The following is a 19,272-nucleotide window of genomic DNA, read 5'->3' as shown; positions in this document are numbered from 1 at the left end:
ACCCATTTTTTCGCCTAAAATTCTGCCGTTCGCTTCTGGACAAAATTCTATCACATTGCATATTTTCTGGAGCCTTCTCAGAAGACACCGCCAAATGGTGCACAGGTTTGCGCTCCCGCAAACGCCGATCAATCTGAATAGCCATTGTCATGGACTCATTCAGACCTGTAGGTGCAGGGAACCCCACCATAACATCTTTAATGGCATCAGAGAGACCCTCTCTGAAATTCGCCGCCAGGGCGCACTCATTCCACTGAGTAAGCACAGACCATTTACGAAATTTTTGGCAGTATATTTCAGCTTCATCTTGCCCTTGAGATAGAGATTCAGGCTGAAAAAGCCTTGATGGCCCTAAGTTAGGTTCCTCATAAAGCAACCCCAAAGCCAGAAAAAACGCATCCACATTGAGCAACGCAGGATCCCCGGGTGCCAATGCAAATGCCCAGTCTTGAGGGTCACCCCGCAGCAAGGAAATTACTATCCTAACCTGCTGTGCGGGATCTCCAGCGGAGCGAGATCTCAGGGAAAGAAATAATTTACAATTATTTTTGAAATTCAGGAAACGAGATCTATTATAACGAGAGAAAAATTCTGGTATAGGAATTCTAGGTTCAGATATAGGAACATGAATAACAAAATCCTGTAAATTTTGAACCTTCGTAGCAAGATCATTCAAACCTGTAGCCAAACTCTGAGGATCCATTTTAATCAGGTGAGATCAGAGCCATTCAAGGATTAGAAGGAGAGAGAGAGACAAAGGCTGCAATTAGAGCAGAAATGCAACTAAGTCAACTATAGAGCAAGCTCAGAGGAAAAAAAAAAAAAAAAAAATCTGCAGACTTCTTTTTCTCTCCTTTCTTCTGCCAACGGTTTTAACACTGGGCCGGCCATACTGTCATGGTTCCCAATGGCAAGGGAACGTCAGAGAACATAAATAACAGAACAGCTCTTGGGTGATGGAATCTCGAGCTGACCGTGAGCTAAACCTACCACACAACTAACAGTGGCCGGGTGGCGTACCTACATTTTATCCCTAGACGCCTAGCGCCAGCCGGAGGACTAACTAACCCTAATAGAGGAAAAGACAGACCTGGCTTACCTCTAGGGAAATTCCCCCAAAAAGGAGACAGAAGCCCCCCACATATATTGACGGTGAGTTCAGAGGAAAAGACATACGCAGTATGAAGGTAGGTTCAGCAAAGCGAGGTCCGCTTACTAGATAGCAAGAAGATACAATAGGGAACTTCACGGTCAGCTGAAAACCCTATTAAAATACCATCCCGAAATTACTTTAAGACTCATGTGTCAACTCATGACACCGGAGTGGCAATTTCGGCCCACAAGAGCTTCCAGCTACAGAAAAATAACATAACTGTGAACTGGAACAAAAATGCAAAACAAACTTAGGACTAAAAGTCCAACTTAGCTGATAGTAGTCTAGAAGCAGGAACATGCAACAGAAAGGCTCTGGTTACATTGATGGCCGGCACTAGAATAACTGAGCAGCAAGGCTAAATAGGATACTCCCATATACTGATGGAAACAGGTGAACAGAGAAAGTGAAGCACACAAGTCCAGTACCACCAGTGACCACCGGGGGAGCCCAAAAACCAAATTCACAACATCTGGCCAAGGTTACAACAGAATTTCTGCAGTACTCAAGGTTCCTAAGAGCAAAGTGGCCTCCATAATCCTAAAATGGAAGAAGTTTGGGACCACCAGAAGTCTTCCTAGACCTGGCTGTCCAGCCAAATTGAGCAATCATGGGAGAAGAGCCTTGGTGAAAGAGGTAAAGAAGAACTGTGGCTGAGCTCTAGAGATGCAGTAAGGAGATGGGAGAAAGTTCCACAAAAGTCAACTATCACTGCAGCCCTCCACCAGTCAGGCCTTTATGGCAGAGTGGCCTGATAGAAGCCTCTCCTCAGTGCAAGACATATGAAAGCCTGCATAGAGATTGCTAAAAAACACATGAACGACTCCCACACTATGAGAAATAAGATTCTCTGGTCTGATGAGACGAAGATAGACCTTTTTGGTGATAATTCTAAGCGGTATGTGTGGAGAAAACCAGGCACTGCTCATCACCTACCCAATACAATCCCAAAAGTGAAACATGGATGCAGCATCATGTTATGGGGGTGTTTTTCAGCTGCAGGGACAGGACGACTGGTTGTCATTGAAGGAAACATGTACGCGGCCAAGTACAAAGATATCTTGTATGAAAACCTCTTCCAGAGTGCTCTGGACCTCAGACTTGACCGAAGGTTCACCTTCCAACAAGACCATGACCCTAAGCACACAGCTAAAATAACAAAGGAGTGGCTTCAGAACAACTCTGACTATTCTTGACTGGCACAGCCAGAACCCTGCGCTAAACCAAATTGAACATCTCTGGAGAGACCTGAAAATGGCTGTCCACCAAAGTTTACCATCCAACCTAACGGAACTGGAGAGGATTTGCAAGGAATGATGGCAGAGGAGCCCCAAATCCAGGTGTGAAAAACTTGTTGCATCATTCCCAAGAAGACTCATGGCTGTACTAGCTCATAAGTGTGCTTCTACTCAATACTGAGCACAGGGGCTGAATACTTATGACCATGTGATATTTCAGTTTTTCTTTTTTAATAAATTTGCAAAAATGTACTACATTTCTGTTTTTATTCAGTCAAGAATTTACCAAATGGCTACAATGAAACAAAGAGTGAAAAATGTAAAGGGGTCTGAACACTTTCCGTACCCACTGCATATATATTTATATATAATGTTTGTTTTTTTACAGATCTTCTTTTAAGCTTTTTCTTTAACTCTTACAAAACAGGTCATAAAGTGTGTGTGACCTGATTTCATTAAATTTTATGTGCGACTATTTTTTTTTTTTTTTTAATAAAAGCCAGGTGGTATCCACCAGACTTCTGCACAACACAACTGATGGTCCCAAACCCCATTTATGAGGCAAGAAATCCCACTTATTAAACCTGACAGGGCACACTTGTGAATTGAAAACCATTCCCGGTGACTACCTCTTGAAACTCATCAAGAGAATGCCAAGAGAGTGCAAAGCAGTCATCAAAACAAAAGGTGGCTACTTTGAACAACATAGAACATGAGACATAATTTCAGTTGTTTCACACTTTTTTAAGTATATAATTCCACATGTGTTAATTCATAGTTTTGATGCCTTCAGTGTGAATGTACAATTTTCACAGTCATGAAAATACAGAAAAATCTTTAAATGAGAAGGTGTGTCCAAACTTTTGGTCTGTACTGTATGTGTCTCACTGATATATAGACTATAGATACGTTTTTAGGAATATTTGAGCCAATGAATCCATTATATGTCCATTTTGCAAGCCGGCGAGAAAATCTCGCCATACGGATGACACACGGATACTTTTTTGAGAAAAAAAAATTGCATCCTCGCATTGAATACGGATCACTATTCATGAACATTTCTGCGTATCTCGGCCGTAAAAAACGGACCGAATTTTTATATGTTAGGTGTGACGATAGCCTTATGACTTTATTGGGATCTAAGACCCATATTTTTTCATAGAAATACTGAAGTGATTCAATAGAGAAAACATTGGTTACACTATCGGGGTGGAAGTGGAACTATGTGTGCATGATCACCTGCTTTGGTCAATGTAAATATATATTGAAATAAGACTGTGATCCTACATACACTCACCGGCCACTTTATTAGGTACACCTGTCCAACTTCTTGTTAACACTTAATTTCTAATCAGCCAATCACATGGCGGCAACTCAGTGCATTTAAGCATGTAGACATGGTCAAGACAATCTCCTGCAGTTCAAACCGAGCATCAGTATGGGGAAGAAAGGTGATTTGAGTGCCTTTGAACGTGGCATGGTTGTTGGTGCCAGAAGGGCTGGTCTGAGTATTTCAGAAACTGCTGATCTACTGGGATTTTCACGCACAACCATCTCTAGGGTTTACAGAGAATGGTCCGAAAAAGAAAAAAAATCCAGTGAGCGGCAGTTCTGTGGGCGGAAATGCCTTGTTGATGCCAGAGGTCAGAGGAGAATGGGCAGACTGGTTCGAGCTGATAGAAAGGCAACAGTGACTCAAATCGCCACCCGTTACAACCAAGGTAGGCCTAAGAGCATCTCTGAACGCACAGTGCGTCGAACTTTGAGGCAGATGGGCTATAGCAGCAGAAGACCACACCGGGTACCACTCCTTTCAGCTAAGAACAGGAAACTGAGGCTACAATTTGTACAAGCTCATCGAAATTGGACAGTAGAAGATTGAAAAAACGTTGCTTGGTCTGATGAGTCTCGATTTCTGCTGCGACATTCGGATGGTAGGGTCAGAATTTGGAATAAACAACATGAAAGCATGGATCCATCCTGCCTTGTATGGAGCATCTTTGGGATGCGCAGCCGACAAATCTGCGGCAACTGTGTGATGCCATCATGTCAATATGGACCAAAATCTCTGAGGAATGCTTCCAGCACCTTGTTGAATCTATGCCACGAAGAATTGAGGCAGTTCTGAAGGCAAAAGGGGGTCCAACCCGTTACTAGCATGGTGTACCTAATAAAGTGGCCAGTGAGTGTATATTTCAGTTTTGAGATGGTAATGGGTTACTAGTTAAGAAAAATTTGTAAAGTAGTTTGATAAATACAGAAATTATATAGGTCTAAAAATAAAGCATGATTATCATAGGAAATAAAGATACAAAGGACATGTACATCCATCTTTAATGCCATATTTTTCATTTTATTTATTAAAAATTGAATTTTTCTTTATTCAGTCACTGAGAAAAACAAATCATACGCAATCAGTACAACCGGTAATGTGGATGCTGGCCTTCCAATCTCATAAGGAATCTTTCATTTATTACAGCAGAGGTTTTCCCCAATCATTATAACCGATTTCAAATGGTGCTAGAAAAGCAGAAGACTCTGAACACCAAAAGAAATCAGTCATCCTTTATAAGGGGTTCATATTATTGATGCTCAGGAGGTGGCTTTCATTTTGCAGTCAAGATATCACTGTGGAGTTACGTGGAAAAATCAATGAAACAATTCAACACAACAGGTTATAACATAACAGGAATATCACAGCGAGAAAAGGTTGATTCAGGGCGAACATTTTAGTATTGCAACCTACTGACATAATTTACTAAGAGTACAAGAAGCCCTAATGCCAGACGATCTGGACCGGCAGACACACAAATAGGAAAATGTTCAGACTAAGTGGTCAATTACTTCCATTGTGATGTTCAACACGTCTACTTTGCTGCCTATGTGGATATTTTTCAGAACATTTTCCAAGATAAAGAAGTTTTGAATTGGGTGTAAATAGGGTTTTCTGAATAATATACTGAACGGTAACCATTTCATAGCTAAGACATACTAATGGAACATATAGGAACTCTTAAGCAAAAAATGCTTTTGCTCTTATGATTGCTTTAAAGGGAACCTGTCACTATGAAAATGCAGTCCAATCTGCAGGGACTGTTTTATGGCAGGGGAAGCTAAGCCGATTGATAAGTTCTGTGAGAAAAGATTCAGTATAATTTTTTTAATCATTTAAACCTTTGCCTTGTCTGTAATTTTTGGTCCAGTGGGCGGTCCTATGTGTCACTGACAGCTTTCTTTGTATGAATGTATGACCTAAAATCTGTTAAAGAGCCGAGGTTTAAATGATTAAAACACAGATTATACTGAATCTTTTCTTACAAAACTATATATAAACTAGATGGTGGCCCGATTCTAACGCATCGGGTATTCTAGAATATGTATGTAGTTTATTTATGAAGATTTTAGAATAATGCAATGAATACACAGGATTCGGCCAACCGCGACCAATTAGCGAAGCGTGGTTCAAATCCCACGCCAATTCGTGGCCGGACTGCGCCTGTTGCTGATTGTTCGCGGCCGGCCACGTAGTATATAGCACAGCCACGTAGTACATAGTACAGCCACATAGTATATTGCACAGCCACGTAGTATATAGCACAGCCACGTAGTATATAGCACAGCCATGTAGGATATAGCACAGCCCACAGAGTATATAGCACAGCCCACGGAGTATATAGCACAGCCCACGGAGTATATAGCACAGCCCATGGAGTATATCGCACAGCCCACGTAGTATATAGCAGCCCATGTAGTGTATAACAAAGCCCCGTAGTATATAGCACAGCCCACGTAGTATATAGCACAGCCACGTAGTATATTGCACAGCCCATGTAGTATATAGCACAGCCACGTAGTATATTGCACAACCACGTAGTATATTGCACAGCCACGTAGTATATTGCACAGCCCACGTAGTATATTGCACAGCCCACGTAGTATATTGCACAGCCCACATAGTATATTGCCCAGCCCATGTAGTATATTGCACAGCCCACGTAGTATATTGCACAGCCCACATAGTATATTGCACAGCCCACGTAGTATATAGCAATGTGGGCATCATATCCCTGTTAAAAAAATAATTAAAATAAAAAATTGTTATATACTCACCTTCCGTTGGCCCCCGGATCCAGGCGAAGCGTTTACCGATGCTCCTCGCGCGCTCCGGTCCCGAGAGTGCATTGCGGTCTCGCGAGACCGCTACGTCATCATCTCGCGAGATCGCAATGCATGGAGCGGTCACCGGAGCGTCGCGAGGAGCAGGAAAGGCATGTTCTGGATCCGAGGGGCCGACGGACGGTGAGTATATAACTATTTTTTTAAATTATTTTTATCATTAGATCTTTTTACTATTGATGCTGCATAGGCAGCATCAATAGTAAAAAGTTGGTCACACAGGGTTAATAGCAGTGTTAACAGAGTGCGTTACATCGCGGCATAACGCGGGTCCGTTAACGCTGCCATTAACCCTGTGTGAGCGCTGACTGGAGGGGAGTATGGAGCGGGCACTGACTGCGGGGAGTAAGGAGCGGCCATTTTGCCACCGGACTGTGCCCGTCGCTGATTGGTTGTGGCTGTTTTGCCGCGACCAATCAGCGAATTGGGATTTCCGTTACAGACAGACAGACAGAAAGACGGAAGTGACCCTTAGACAATTATATAGTAGATCTGCTCAGACCCCCCTGCTCAATAACTTGCTGACTGCAGATTGGACTGCATTTTAATGGTGATAGGTTGACTTTAAAAGGCTGTCTGGGACTTTTATATTGCTGGCTTATCCTTAGGATAGGTTATCTATGAGTGATTAATTGGGGTGCGACACCCAGCACCTCCGCCAATCAGCTGCTCTCGCTTGATGCCAGCGGCAATTGGATATGCTCAGTTGAGGAGTGGCACGGCACAGCTCTGTCTACCATTATACAATGGTCGCAACAGGGTACTGCACATCTGCCACCTACTGATTCGATTTGGGGTTAGATGTGCAGTACCTGGCCATGGCCACTATACCATTAATGGAGCTGTGCTATGCAGCTCCGCAACTGAGCACATAAGGTCGCTGCAGGCAACAGGAACAGCCTATCACCCCTACTACCGATCAGATATTGATGCATACACTAAAAATCACAGTCTCCTTTGAGGAGGCGCTCTGTGATGACAGACCATATGCCATTGTTGGTAGAACCACAATGCCCAGCACCCCAACGCACGTTTCACGTGTAGCTTCGTCAGGGGGTCAACAATGTCATATGGTCTGTATTTATGAAACCTCATACATATGTCCACTTTATGCGCTATGTTCAGACACAAGGGGGTATTGCTATTGTGCAGGTAACCTGATTACAACAGCACAAAAATGTTGTCCTAACATATGTCATGGTTTCTAATTATATTAATATGGTCATGTATATATACTTGCACTAAGTAATGATGTCTTGCAATATATAATACATGATATACATGCCTATTATTTCATATGTGTGTGAACCATGCTGCCTAACAGTTTTTTGGGGGGTTATTTTTTGCACTGTCTTTCACTGTGTGATGAAATTAATAAAGATTATTGTTGATTTTTTACAAAAATATAAGTGGTTAATAATTTTCTTTACTGGAATAAGTGGTGGTATTAGTCTGAAATGAGCATTATAAAAGAGCAGTGAAATATTGGTAGGTTTGCATGAATTTTGGTTTTATTGTGCGCAGTTTTTTATTTGTACATATGTGCATATATATTCTTTTTTTTTTAAAGGTTGATAAATCTTTTTAAAACCATATACTGTACTTCCATTAGCAAAAAGACACATTAATAAAGAGCAGGACTACTTGAAATGTGGTATTAAATATATTGCTCGACTAAATGTAGAAATATTTATAATAAACTGCAATATTTATTCGACACATAACAAAAATATTACATTTATTCCAGTTATTACACATTTACATATTTCACGTCACTAACATTTTAATATTTACAAAATGACCTCTCATTCACACACACTCCATTCTCATTGCCTTAGGCAATGTATGTTTAAAAATGCAATTTGTGTTGTGCCCTTTCCAGCACTAGCTCCCCAGTGAGGGGTGCGCTTGTGCTGTCTACGGGCTCTGTGGACTTCCGATGTGATGGACGTAGTGGATCCGTGTCTCTGTTACTACCTCAGGGCGGATCAGACTAACGTGAATACTACTTGACCGCCAATTGGAAGTCACTTGTTATTTGACCGGAGCTCACACGCATTCTATGCAGAAAAAAAATATTCCAGAAATAATATTTCCATTGTATCCTGAAGCAGAATTACTCGTTCCAAGGACACTGATTTCATATGGTGCTAGACATGTTATGTTAAATCTAAACCACCACGTGAAACCAGCCTCCTGAGAAAGTAATGGTGAGTGGTGGTTCATTGTACTTCATTATCAGCTACTTTTCCGCAGACTCCTCATCCCATAGTGATCACCATCCTGTGAGAAGACCCCTGATAATGCTGGGTCCTATCAAAGCAGGGGTTGCTTACCATTTTCTCTCAGGACACTATTCCTTCTGCCACTACCCTCTCACGGGAGCCTATGACCCATTGTCACAGATGAAGGGCTATGTGCGGCTCATCAGATGTCAGTGGAACGCAAGGAAATAACCTAATTGAAAAATAAAACAACTTTTTAATATGATGGTCAAGCATATATCCACTATTAAATAGTCTGTGTTTACTATGTACATAGGAATTCTAACTATGAATTACAACAGTCATGTATTTGCTGTGTAATAACCAGGGTAGCATTATCTCTAGCAGGCTGGAGCAATCCTACAAGCAAAATCTGAGAACTGGGATTTAAAAAAAAAAACATAAAAATGTTTGACTCACTCACAAAATCAATCATAATATCACAGGGTCCTCATCTTCTATCAACAGCAGCTCTGTAATATCATGGCAATGTAATAGCTACAGCAATAAAGGAGCCGGGCAGTGATATACTATCCGCCCTGGTACCGCGTGCCTGTCAGAAGACTGCACAAAGTAAATAACCTTGCCGATTGTTTGGGTGACTCAGCAAAGGAGGAAAAAAAACATGAGCAAACGTCATACCTTCAGGAAAGAAAACACCATGTCCTCCTAAAAAATGTGATGTACCTAGTCCTAAGTGTATAACATGTTCATGGAACATGCATGTAGGAATAAAGCTGTCATACTGCATATATACAAGTGCTGTGACACGTATATAGTAGTAGGGGAGCAGACTGCAGGCAGAGTTCATACTGATATTCAGACAAGTTTACAAAGCATCATAAACCACATCCGGTCTAAAAAACAGTAAAACTTTTGATTACAGCTCATTGCAAGATAGAACAAAGGTAACCTGTGTGAACAATACAATACAATCATTACATGACAAATACAGTCAACACACGACCAGTACAATCATCACATGACCAGTACAATCACCACATGACCAATACAATCATCACAAGTCCAGTACAATCATCACACGACCATTACAATCATCTTGTGACGAGTACAGTCATCACATGTCCAGTACAGTCATCACATGACCAGTACAGTCATCATGTCATCATATGACCAATACAATCATCACATGTCCAGTACAGTCATCACATGACCAATACAATCATCACATGACCAATACAATCATTGCAAGTCCAATACAATCATTACACGACCAGTACAATCATCTCTTGACCAGTACAGTCATCACATGTCCAGTACAGTCATCACATGACCAGTACAGTACACACATGACCAATACAATCATCACATGACCAATAGTCATCTCACATGTCCAGAACAATCATCACATGTCCAATACAATCATCACATGTCCAGTACAATCATCACATGTCCAGTACAATCATCACATGACCAATACAACCATCACGTGACCAGTATAATGATCACGGGACCAGTACAATCATCACATGACCAATACAGTCATCACATGTCCAGAACAATCACCACATGTCAGTACAATCATCACATGACCAATGCAATAATCACGTGACCAGTACAATCATCACGTGACCACTACAATCATCACATGACCATTACAATCACCACATGTCCAGTACAATCATCACATGACCAATACAGTCATCACATGTCCAGAACAATCATCACATGTCCAATACAATCATCACGTGACCAGTACAATCCTCACATGACCAGTACAATCATCACATGACCAATACAGTCATCACGTGACCAATTCTAACAGTACATGTCCAGTGCAGATTTAAATCTGCAAATTCTTACAGAAAAACATCTAAATTTTTGATAAAATGGGAACAAGAAAGTATAAACAGACCTGCATAATTTCATTCTACAAAGAATAACCTGTATTTACTGAGACTGGAATACCCCTTTAAGTAGTGCCAATAGTCAATTATCAGCCATTGTTTTATGTGGCATGTATTGCCCTTTGTTCAAGAAACCGCAGCCATGCCGTCATTAGATTGGTATAGCGTGCAAGTCTCATGCCACATACTGAAGGCCAGAAGAGGCGAGGATGCTTGCCGCTAGAGTGTGTCGGGAGGATTATGTACATCTGATTTATTTCCTGTATTTCACGTAGATCTGCTATTCTACAGGAATGTTCCTATGATAGGTGCAAATTTTGCAAATGTTTTGATTTTGTACTTACTGGTTTGTTTTTCACTTACTTCAACTATTTGGTCAGACGGTCCCTCCCTATGAGATCAGAGATCCTCCGAGCCCAAAGAGGAGCGGTTTGTTCCATTCACTTATTTCTTCCGCTCACTTATTGTTTATATAATCTGCACACAACAATACACAGATGAAGCAAAGCTTATGGCTGTGAATGGGGGGCCATAGAAGTGCTTTTTTTGTATTACAATTATCCCATATTATTTACAGTTAAGCTTTTTAAGGATCTGTCACAATAAGGCAGATTATGATTATCAGCTATGACAACATGTTTGCTGCAATATCATCTTTGAAAAGTGAACAAGGAAATAACAGCACCGAGTCATTAGTCATTGTAGCCAACGTTCAATCCCTCTTGAAGGTATTGTAAAGGGTTTGTGTCACACAGACAGCCCCGTCCATATCTCCTACTAATATGTATGGATGTCATTGTGTTGAGTCTGCTGTTTGACATCTTCCACCAGCAAACTAAGCTGTTTGCGATGAATGTGAAAGATAGTCGTAAAGGGGTTCTCCGAAAATAGAAAAAAAAAAAAGTCAATAACTAAAGGAAATGTCATTATAAATAAATCCCTAAGTAAATTTAATTAGTAAAACACATACTTTTTGTCTAGGGACAAAACGACTATAGAATTAAAATGGTCTCTGCCTTGTTTCACTGAGAGAAACCTGCCTGGAATGTTAGGACGGTGCCAGTGAGCATGTGCAGGAGAAGCTCCGCCCTTCATATGTAAGAAGATGGGCTCCACTAATCCTGGAGATAGGAGAGGCGGTGAGGGAAGAAGCGGACGCTCAGACTTCTGTGTGCCCGTCTTTCTGAATAACGATATAAGCATTTCCAGGTCACAGCGGCCTACTGCACATGCTCACTGGCATCTTCTAGGACAGCTTTCTGTCAGGGTAACAAGATGACAGCTATTTTTATTCTATATTGATTATCTCTCAAGACAAAACGGTTTTTATTTGATAACTAAATGTATTCAGGAATTTATTTATGATCACATTTCCTCTAGTTACATTTTTTTTTCTATTCTCGGAGAACCCCTTTTAGTCTGAAAAGGGTTTGTTCTCCCTGTGATGGGATATACTGTATATGTTTCTTAAGGAATATTCTTTTTGGTGAGACGTTATTTCTGGTTTACTTTTTTATTGTTGTTACTTTGCTGCCTGAAATAACGCTTTTCTTCTTTACAGATCCAATTGTATCCCTGCTGAACTGGTAGGAACACAAATATTCTGTATGCAAACCATAAATCAAGTGTCCATTATATAATCTACACGTCTGGATGGGTTCAATAGGTCTGTTCATCCTGAGCTCTCGGATTCAGTAACAGAAGGCCGGATCTATAGTAGAGTTGAGAGCACAGATGCTGTGGTTTCTGAAGCACTGTCATTGATTAAAGGTCTGCATCTTTGTAAATCTAATATATGATAAAAGCTTAATAAAAGGGTCACACAAAAGTAAAACCCACTGATTTATTTTATTGTTCTTTACGAAGAAATGCTATTAAATAATCAGCAGCTATAATATTCCTCATTCTTGACTTTTCTCATTAGGCATATGAACAGTTTACTTATTAAATAAAATACAAGGGGAAGTAAAATAAATAAATACAATTACTAGGGTCAGAACTGATGGTTTTACTGTTCACCACATCCTTTGTAAAAGCAAGTACAAAATGCTGTAAGGTTCAACCACCACTGGAGGGCGCTGTACGACTGCTGAGAAGCTTTAAAAAGTCACTATATGTCTAGATCTCATTGGAGGCAGACTGATAGGAAAGGTCTGACACTATATCAAAACAGTCTTTGATCCAAATGATTTCTGACACTTTACTAAAGAAAAAATGTTAAACAGGTGAAGACAAAGGGTACCATCACACAGTACCATTTTCATCGCTACGACGGCACAATCCGTGACGTCGCAGCGTCGTATGATTATCGCTCCAGCGTCGTAGACTGCGGTCACACTTTGCAATCACGGCGCTGGAGCGATGCCGAAGTCCCCGGGTAACCAGGGTAAACATCGGGTTACTAAGCGCAGGGCCACGCTTAGTAACCCGATGTTTACCCTGGTTACCAGCGTAAACGTAAAAAAAACAAACAGTACATACTTACATTCCGGTGTCTGTCCCCCGGCGCTGTGCTTCTCTGCACTGTGTAAGCACCATAGCCGGAAAGCAGAGCGGTGACGTCACCGCGTCACCGCTGTGCTCGCTTTCCGGCCGGCAGGCGCTCACAGTGCAGAGAAGCAGAACGCCGGAGGACAGACACCGGAATGTGAGTATGTACTGTTTGTTTTTTTTACGTTTACGCTGGTAACCAGGGTAAACATCGGGTTACTAAGCGCGGCCCTGCTCTTAGTTACCCGATGTTTACCCTGGTTACAAGCGAACACATCGCTGGATCGGTGTCACACACAACGATCCAGCGATGTCAGCGGGTGATCAAGCGACAAAAGAAAGTTCCAAACGATCTGCTACGACGTACGATTCTCAGCAGGGTCCCTGATCGCTGCTGCGTGTCAGACACTGCGATATCGTAACGATATCGCTAGAACGTCACGAATCGTACCGTCGTAGCGATGAAAATGGCACTGTGTGACGGTACCCAAAGGTCTGTGACAATCTCCTAAAACAGTACTAATCTCTGCAGCTGATATTATTTCAGTCCCTGTATAAACGGTCATGATTCTCCCCCAAAACATCAGTCTGCTTGCCTGATTACAATTTGTTTTGCAATGGATCCTGTCTGACTTCGGCTACTTTCACACTAGCGTCGTGCACTGCACGTCGCTATGCGTCGTTTTGCAGAAAAAACGCATCCTGCAAAAGTGCTTGCAGGATGCGTTTTTTTTCCATTGACTTGCATTAGCGACGCAGTGCGACGCATTGCCACACGTCGCAACCGTTGTGCGACGGTTGCGTCGTGTTGCGTCGGACCGTCGACACCAAAAAACGTTGCTTGTAACGTTTTTTGGTGCGTCGTTCCCATCTTTTCCGACCGCGCATGCGCGGCTGGAACTCCGCCCCCGCCTCCCCGCACCTCACAATGGGGCAGCGGATGCGTTGAAAAACAGCATCCGCTGCCCCCATTGTGCGGCGCATTCACTGCTAGCGTCAGTACGTCGCAATTCGTCGTGCGTCGTCCGAAGCTAGTGTGAAAGTAGCCTTCATTGCCTTATAGAGGGTCTGAAAGACATTGGTTTTTTTCTCTACAATTTAGGTTATTGCAGATCATATTTCTGTCTAATCGCTACACTGATGCCAACACAGTGTGCTAGCTAGCCATTGCACTGGTTGCCCGTCCGTTAAAGGGCCCAATAAAAACGTATCACTTTTACACAAAAAGCTGTGCACCTCCCTACATCTCCTCCCTCATCTCTGCCTACTATCTTACCCATCCTCTCCAATTCTCTAATGACCTAAGATTAACACTCTCTATAATCCGAACCTCCCATTTCCATCTCCAGGACTTTTCCCACGCTGCACCAGTTTTCTGGAATGTTTTACCCCAGACAATCCAGTTAATTCCTAGTATCCACAGTTTCAAGCATGCCCTAAAAATTCATTTCTTTATACAGGCCTATCACTTCACCTCACTAATCTAACTATCCCCTTTTCTTTCTTTTACGCACTCAATGGCACTTTGTATCTGTACTTGTACAGATCCTGGCTGGTGACCGGTTCAGCAGCGTTATTTGAATGCCCCTATTTATAATGACGGCTGGTCCTTACACCACAAGCACATTATTAGTACCTTTTATGTATCCCCTATTTCCTCAGATTGTAAGCTAGTGTGAGCAGCACCCTAACGCCTCTTGGTATGTGTTACTTTGTAATCTTGTATATACAAGCTACGTCTGAATTGAAAATTACTGCAGAATATGCTGGCATTACAGAAATAAAACATTATTATTACAATGCTATCTAATTCAGGCCACCAGAGAACAACAGGAACCTGGCACATAGAAACTAAAGTGTGTACTAAACATTACACATGCTCAAAAAGACAAAATACTATGTATATGTGTGTATGTACAGAACATATACAAATTGTCTCTTCAGAGTGGAAGAGAACTTGAACTCTAGTGCCACCTATTGGAAATAGCAATCCCTCAATATCAACCCTTCAACGAGCCTTGTAATAGGACTTCAGATAAAATACATTAATTTCCCAGAGGAACATGCATGGCTTTTAAGTCTCCTCACGCTGACATGTCACTCTCCACAAGAAATAATGTTACCCCTTAGACCCCATATACAGAACAGAAACTAATATATATATACATACATACAAATATACATGCATATATACATTTGTTTCTGTCCTGCTATAACCAGCACCCAAGTTCATTTACTGGAAAACCAGCAGAACCACCATTTTGGCTCCTCATAAAACAATTGTGACTTTTTGGTTTGCAATGAATTTTGCACCTATAACATAGGAATAATACATAAAGCCATACCTCCTAAGGTATCCCTCTTATGGAAGAACAGTCCTGACTTTTAACCCAAATCCCTCTGTCTGTCATGATCCATTTTTGGATTTGTGGCAGCTCTGGTTCCACTCTGTTTTAAATGTAGCTTTTTTCCTTTCAGTACCAGCGAGGGTTAATGTCAGTTTCCCCCCGCTGGCAATCTGCTGTAACTGCAGAGTTACAGGGCCAGCTGATGTGGGTGGTGACCACTCCCACCATCCTTTAAATGGTCACCTGATGCATCAGCTGACTGTTGGTGATAAGAGTTTCTCTATGGAGACCAGCCGTGCAGTTGCAGCTCTCTGGTGTCAGGTACTTCCGGTTGTTTGGAGCCATGTTTCTGTGTCATCTGCGGTGTGGAGCTTAGCAGTGGTGTCTGGAAGCCAAGGGTTGTGTTTATTCCTTGTCCCTTTCGTGTTTGTCACTGTCCCCTGTGTTGTACCATCTGCAATGGTGAGGCTAGCACCCCTTGCCGGCCAGTACACTAGCCAGGGCAGTGCTAGGTGACATCGAGGGATGAGGTTCCTGATGGCAGTGGGGGAAGGACCCACTTAGGGCGTTAGGGGAGAGCAGGGACATGCTCAGGTTTGAGCTCAGGTGGTGACCATCCCCCATTTCCCTATCAGTAGGGCCTTCCTCTCCCCATTTCCATCCCATTGTGCGTGTGTTGCACCATCCGCTGACCGACCCCCCATTGGGTCGGGTCACATCGTGACACTGTCCCCTGTGCCCATCTTTTTGTACTGAGAAAAAAAGGCAACATTTGTAAAAACAGCAGATAAGTTATGTACATTATGTAACATCTGTGTTTTCCAAATGCTTCGTCATTACACAATGAGTGTTCACTTCTCATGCGTGAAGCACAGTGTAAAAAAAAATGGCGACATGTTTGCCTGCCAGTAGTAAGTGATTTCAGTGTCAGTGGTCTTGGCCATGCTGAGATGGGATTAATGTGATGGCACAGCTTGTTCCTTTGGCCGATGCGAGTCTTTGATCGAGCTAGAACTGACCACAGGCAGAAGGTCCTTGATGGTGAAGCTCTGAATCCAATCAGCTACATCTGTTTTGAAATCCCCTCTTGTGGTGCAATGTATCTAATAGCTAAAACTCTACTGTCATGTCAGATATAACTACATCAGGGATTGGAGATTCCTTCACACAACCAGCATGTAATACAGATCACTCACGTCATCATATTAAAAGGGTTTTCTCATCTTCTTAAGTGGGTAAAATTGCAAAGTGCTCGTTAAAGCAAAAAATCCTCTCTGTTCTTATGAAGAAATGGATTTTTAGTTTTATTGTGAATTGCTTGCTACCTAGGTTACCAGCCACTTCTGCAGTCTCCATAGGTGGCTGGTTTCCTAAGCAAGCAGAGCAGAACTTGAAAGCTGGTTGCTATAAAGTTTGCAAACGCTGCTCTGGTGCTTTCCAGATCCCATGATCCATCCAGCTTCAGTGTCTCTGCTTGCAGCATCAGCGAGCACAGTTTAGATCAGCAGCATAACCGTGTCGTAGCCTTGAACTGCCAATTAATCAGAAGTGCGAATTGTCTGACTGACTCTGATCTTCCGCTGGAGCTAACTGCTATTGACAAGCACTAGTTGGATCTGTGAGACAGACCAGACTGCGATTTGTATTCACATAGATGATAGTGCATGTGAAAAATCAGTTATTTGCACTGGCACACATTATTGGGACAGTGTGTTCTCTGTTGAGCAAGTCTGCGCTCATCTGAGCGAGCCCCAACCAACTCTTAAAAGTGTAGGCCTGCTATAACCAGGTTATCGTATCTTTCTAAACTGTGAGCTTCTTTCTTCTTATTATCTGCAAAGGTTGATAAAATATAGTTGTTTTATCTATTTCTATTGTGATTTTGTCAATTTCTCTTTTTCTATTGTGATTTTGTCAATTTCTCTTTATTTGTTGATTTTCTGTATCAAATTAAATGAGATGTAGAAAATCCGCAGGTGAAACCGAGTATGGCTTTATAGCATGTTTCCGCAGCAGAAAAGCACTAAAAGTGCACGTAATCCACACAAGTTTCAGCAAAACTAAGTAACTATGCTAAAGAGCCTCGGCTCCTGCTGTGATCCGAGTGTCAGGGCTCTATGCTGTTGTCGTCTCCCATGAGAGAATCGCAGCACAGGTGCGGAGGAGACGGAGAAAGTTATTTCTCTATCTCCTCCATTGCCTGTCTCGTCGTATATCGGACTGCACTGGCATGACATCAGAGTGCAGTCCAATGTTTGCAATTGCGAGAACTTGTAGATAAAACTGTGGTTTAATCAAAACTGAAGCAAGCAGCCCAGTAAGTGACACATCTCTGGAATCAGGATCTCTTCCACTACATTTTGCTGCTCTCAGATGGGTAGCAAAAATAGTGACAGGTTCCCTTTATGTGTAAATGCAGCTTACACCATTTAAAAATATATAAAATTAGTCAGCACAAACCCTCGTATATGTTACAGCACATGACTGGCACCACTCTGGCAGGGCAGACTTAGGGGAATTTGCTTTGTTGGGAAGGTAGGACTTTGTGACAAAGCCAGATTATAACGTCCATCACACTCCTACGCTTACAGGCCCAGGGGTGAACATATCATTGAGGCACCCTGTGTGGTCACAGAGGGGCCCAAGAGGTAAGGAAGCCCATCTCCACCTCCGAAACAAGTGGAACTATGCATTATGATGAGCTATTGCACTTAAAGGGCCCATACATAGTTCATAGTTCTTGCACAGGGACCCTCTTCTGTCTGTGTCCGCCTGTGTGCAGGTCTGTATGAGATTACCAACCTGGTAATCCTAAAATAGATTGGAAATACATTTGTTTTTAAATGTATTTAAAAAATAATAGTAAAAATATCCGCAAAATATAACAAAGGTTACAAGAGGCCTCCATTGTGAAATATTAGGAAGTCGCATATTATTTCTACCATTCAAAGACATACTGTACATGAGATGACCTGCCCTAAATATATAGGGCTTTAAAGCATTATAACTTAATAATCTACTGAACTGAACTGTAACATCTGTCATAAGTACAAAAAGAAAAGAAATCTATAAATAAAAAGCAAGTGTTGGCCTAATGGTTAAAATTGTCAAATGTCAGACGGCAAACAGAAATGAGGATGAGGAATTGAAACACAAAGTATAGGTGCAGGACTTTTTGTCCTACAATTAATAGTTACACCTACATAAAGGTGAGAAACCCCTTTAGTCGTTGCGTAATGAATAATACATAACGCTCCTATGGGGCAGATTTACCACTACCGATATTGAGGCATAAATGTAGAGAAAACAGCCAGAAAACGTGCCAAACATATCACGACGGTGCTCAATATTTGGTGGATTTAGTGCATATTTGGTAGTTGTTACATTTCTTTCCCCTTTTTACACCACAGCATGGATGGTATATTATAGGCCAGTGTTTTTCGCCTAATCGGCGGAGCATGTCAGTGATAAATTAGGAGAATTTTGCAGCTTTGAAAACGGACAAAGGTGGCGCAGACATCTGTTCCTTTTGGAGCATTTCATTGATAAATTTGACTAAAATGATTTTCGACAAAATTCTGAGTGTGATTAATTCTACCCGTATATATTTTACATTCTCACAGATTTTAGCCTCTCGTATTGTTATTAGAGAACAGCCATCCCTAAATATTAGGTCTTAAGATGTATACTGACCGTGTGTACCAACGTCGGTCACTGTGCTAGTATACTACACAT

At 41.8% G+C, this 19,272-nt stretch overlaps 1 protein-coding gene and 1 long non-coding RNA gene across 2 annotated transcripts in view; one reads left to right on the top strand and one right to left on the bottom strand.

Moving 5' to 3' along the window:
• TSGA13 (testis specific 13) overlaps nucleotides 1–19,272 on the bottom strand; it is a 566,886-nt gene that overhangs the window by 224,595 nt on the left and 323,019 nt on the right. The gene's annotated exons all lie outside the window — the stretch shown is intronic.
• LOC143775845 (uncharacterized) overlaps nucleotides 15,817–19,272 on the top strand; it is a 105,904-nt gene continuing 102,448 nt past the window's right edge. Inside the window, exon 1 of the long non-coding RNA XR_013215716.1 lies at nucleotides 15,817–15,858. This is a non-coding gene — a long non-coding RNA (uncharacterized LOC143775845). The remainder of the gene's footprint in view (nucleotides 15,859–19,272) is intronic.

Source organism: Ranitomeya variabilis, chromosome 5 (assembly GCF_051348905.1).
Source record: "Ranitomeya variabilis isolate aRanVar5 chromosome 5, aRanVar5.hap1, whole genome shotgun sequence".
NCBI classification, from domain to species: domain Eukaryota; kingdom Metazoa; phylum Chordata; class Amphibia; order Anura; family Dendrobatidae; genus Ranitomeya; species Ranitomeya variabilis.
The sequence above is the reverse complement of the archived record's forward strand: the minus strand, read 5'-3'. Positions and strand labels throughout refer to the sequence as shown.